Here is a 4712-nt window from a genome sequence, read left to right as displayed (position 1 = left end):
TCAACCTCTCTTATTGGGAGACATAAGAAGTCTCTCACCTCACACACGTTTAAAAAAAATTAAATTAATTTATAATTAATATTATTTTAATTTGATTTAATAATTAATTAAATTAAAATGATTTTAATTTAAATTAATTAAATAAAAATTATTTTAATATTAATTTAGATTGAAATCAATTTACTATTAATTTAAATTTAGATTGACATAATTAATAAAATGAAAATATGCAAGAAACACAATATTTGTTAGACATATACAAGAAATACAATATTTGTTAGCATATTCAAAATTAACAAATATTGCACTGTGTATGAAGAAAGAGGTAAAAAAATAAGAAAACCTAATAACGAGGTCGGTAACTTTGGATTATCGGTAACATATATGTCGCCCATTCTTGTTGCAACTCATCAATTTGTGCCTTTGTATATGACATACTTGTTATGTCACGACCCGAGCCCTAGGCCGTGGCAGATTTGTAATATCCATAACTTGAGTGGTCAAAGGTCAAACTTTGACCCTTGTTGGAAAATAGTCTTTATAAATGATAATTTAATTTATATTAAATCGTACAATAATTATAAGTTAAAATAATGAAATAACTCATATAATTATATATAAAAATATTAGTGATAAAAGTATGAGAATTTATCATTATACATAAAACAATAATATTCCCACAGTTATGTAATCATCAAATAGTTAAATTTAATAAGTCATAAACACCCAAAATAATACTTAGCATTCACCATTCCTCATCCCTAACTAATTCATAGTTCATTCAAATATACCGATCATTAAATTCGAAGTCGAATACATATATAATGCTCAAAAGATAAGACAATGACACGAAATAGAAATAGGCTAAACACATTGGCTCCATCGATAATTCATCTTTTCCACGTTCGCGTCACTAGGCTCCTGGAATGGGAGAGATAGGGGTGAGCTTATAAAGCCTAGTAGGAAAACAACTAATAACATAGGACCCAAAAATTTAATACAACCCCTGCATGGTTAGCTTTGAAAATAAAACATACATCATCATGTATAAACCAAAATAGAGAAACCACAAATAATCATAAGAGCATAGCTACAAGTGCACATCACACCGTCCAGTAGATCCATAGTTCCCGTTACCCACCATAGAAAATCCGACATCCTGAACCGTGTAGTCGGACCTGATAACCACCACAACGGGAGGCTCAGAACACTTCCTGTATACAGATGCTAGGTCTTTACACCTACAGGTGAGTGGACACATGATCTACCTATGATGACACAGAGACTAGGTTGTGAAACAGCAACGTGCACCAATCATGATCACTATGGCTCTCATCGGTATAACCAAATGCAGGTAAACATGAAAAGAAAGAAACATATTCCCTTTATATTTTAGAAAATTGGGCAGCATAACAGCTACATTTGAATAAATCTAAAAATCATAACCTGCATAAATAAGTAAACAAAAATATATATTTGGCACTCAGTGCCCTCAGAACAGATCAGAAAACATGCAGGTTAAGTTTTCAATTTTTTAAACATTTTATAAATATAAAAAATTGGAATATGTTGAATGCAATTTAATACAAGTAAAATAAGTCCAATAGTCTAGTTGAGTCCCTACCTCTTTAGAATTTACTCCGAGCCCAAAGCGACGCTCATAAGCTTAACGATGATCTTAGAATGAGTTAGTCCAATTTTAATATCACGTTTTTCCTACGTGCACCAAATGAGCAAACGATTATCATCATAGCATTCCTTATTCAAAATCGTGTCTAATGACATATAATATGACCATATTGAAAATTTCAAGTTCCGGAACCTTACCCAAGAGGTGCATAATAGCGGTTGGTGGTGGTACCGGGAACGTCGACGAATATATGCATGGCATATATAAAAACAATCCTCTCGATGAGTACATCACAAATATGCAATTCATTAGTCCAAACAACCGCCGGTGTCGCCGGAAAATGCTTCTAAAGGGCAAAGATACCCAAAATCTTGCCGGAGACAAACAACGAGTTGACCGGAATGACTTAGCGGGTTTTGTTCCTCTATCCACGCTGGTTCCAAGGGTATCAACCACTCATCAAGAGGTGGTCGGAGTTGGCCGAAAAACATAGTCAAAGTTGATGGACCAAAACTTTGACTGCCGATTCCGAACGATTGACGGCGAGTTAGGCGGTGCCGCTTGGCAGTTGAGGTCGCCAGAGCAAGGCAAAACGATGAGTTGCCGTGTGTCAAAAATGGTGGCCGATGGTGGTTGCGTCTGGTGCCTTGCCATGGTTTGCTGAGAGAAGAAGAAGAAGAAGAAGAAGAAGAAGAAGAAGAGGAAGAGGAGAAGAGTGTCGGGGAGAGAGAAAGAAAAAGAAAAGAAAAAAATATGTATATATAATTAAATTTTATTTTTTCCTAACCTTTTTGACTTTTCAACTTGAAAATGTCTCAGGTTTCACATTCTTCCCTCCTTAAAGAAATTTCGTCCCGAAGTTTTCAAGGTACAACCTGAAGCTGAAAATTAAACAAATGATGATACTTCTCATACATCTCCGACTCTGACTCTCCAATAGCCTCATCTTCTCTTTGTCCCGCCATAAGACCTTGACTACGGGAATCTCTCTATTCCTTAGCACCTTTAACTCAGTCGCTAGAATTCGGATAGGTTGTTCTTCATATGTCACGTCCTCTTGAATAGGGATAGCCTCATACTCAATGATGTGCGATGGGTTTGGAGTATACTTCCTCAGCATCGACACATGGAACACATTGTGAACATGCCCCAACCGCGCTGGTAAGTTCAATTGATAAGCGAGCTCCCTATCCCTCTCGATAGCCTCGAAAGGTCCAATATACCTCGGGGCTAGCTTACCCTTCACTCCAAATCTCGTCACACCAAGCATGGGAGTAACTTTCAAGAAGACATAGTCACCAACCTCAAACTCAACTTCTCATCAGAGGAGATCAGCATAACTCTTCTGATGACTTTGAACAACCTTAAGTCTCGCTTGGAAAAAAAAATACTTTGATCTTCCCAGTAGTACTAGCAATTTGAGATCCAATTGTGACATGCTAATCTGGTTCTGCCCAACACAAAGGTGATCTGCATGGTCTCCCATATAAGGCATCATAAGGAGCCATGCCTATATTGGCCTGGTAGCTATTATTATAAGTGAATTCCACCAATGACAAGTGTTCTCTCCAGCTACCCCCAAAATCCAAAATACAAGAACGAAGCATGTCCTCCAAAGTTTGGATAGTCCTTTCAGACTGTCCATCTGTTTGAGGGTGGTGAGCGGTGCTCAAGTTAAGTCCAGTTCCTAAAGCTTCTTGCAATGCTCGCCAAAACCTTAATGTAAATCGAGGATCTCTCTCAGAAACAATACTGGAAGGCAACCCATGCAGTCGAAGTATATTACCCACATAAAGTCGAGCTAGTTTAGAAACCTTACAATCCTTCCTAACTGGAATGAAATGAGCAGATTTGGTCAAACGATCGACAATCAACCGGACAGTGTTATGCTTTAATGGTGTTAATGGTAATCCCATCACAAAGTCCATCTTGATCTCGTTCCACTTCCATTCTAGTATAGGTAAAGGTTGAAGCAACCCTGAAGGTCTCTGGTGCTCAGCTTTAATCTGTTGGCAAACCATACACTTCACTACAAAGTTAGCCACATATCTCTTCATACCTTCCCACCAGTATTGTCTTTTCAAATCTTGGTACATCTTTGTGCTTCCAGGACGTACAACAAACTTAGACCTATGGGCCTCAATCATAACAGGCTCTCTAAGATCAGGGATATTTGCAACGACTAATCTTCCCTTATGGTATAAGAATCCTTCAGCATTTACTGTCCATCCATCTAACTGCTCACAGTTTTGGATTCGATTCTAGATAAGTCTCAATTTCTCATCTTGCCACTGACATTGCTTACTTGTTGAAGTAGCACTGTGTTGCAACCACATTTGCTTTTCCATGATGATATTTCAAAGTGAAATCATAATTTTTCATGTACTCGACCCGTCTTCCTTGCCTCAAATTCAAGTCTCTTTGAGTAAAGAGATACTTTAAACTTTTATGATAAGAATATAATTCAAACTTTGATTCATATAAGTAACATCTCCAAGTTTTCAAGGAAAAAATCACTACTGCAAGTTCCAAGTCATGTGTGGGGTAGTTCTTCTCATGTGCCTTAAATTGGCATGAAACATAGGCAACAACCTTGCCATTTGGCATGAGAACTCCACCTAAACAAGTACCAAAAGCATCAGTGAATACCACAAATGGTTCATCACTATTAGGCATAGCGAGAATAGTCGCCGTAGTCAATCTTGGCTTAAGTTCTCTGAAAGCTTCTTCGCAACTGTCATCCCACATGAACTTTAAATCCTTTCTTGTTAGCTTTGTCAAAGGCATAGCAATTCGAGAAAATTTCTCCACAAAGTGACAATAGTAACCTGCTAACCCAAGAAAACTTCAAATCTCAGTAACATTCTTTGATTTTTTTTCCCACTGCAAGATAGAATCTATCTTCGCATGAATCCACAGTAATGTCCTCTTGATATTTTACATACCCTAAGAATTTGACTTCAGTCATCCAGAAGTCACATTTTTCTTTCTTAGTATATAATTGATGGTCCCTCAAAGTTTGCAACACAATTGTTTAATGTTCTGTATGGTCCTCAGGGGTCTTGGAATACACCAAAAGGTC

This window comes from Humulus lupulus, chromosome 7 (assembly GCF_963169125.1).
Source record: "Humulus lupulus chromosome 7, drHumLupu1.1, whole genome shotgun sequence".
Taxonomy (NCBI): domain Eukaryota; kingdom Viridiplantae; phylum Streptophyta; class Magnoliopsida; order Rosales; family Cannabaceae; genus Humulus; species Humulus lupulus.
Note: the sequence above shows the minus strand (reverse complement) of the source record.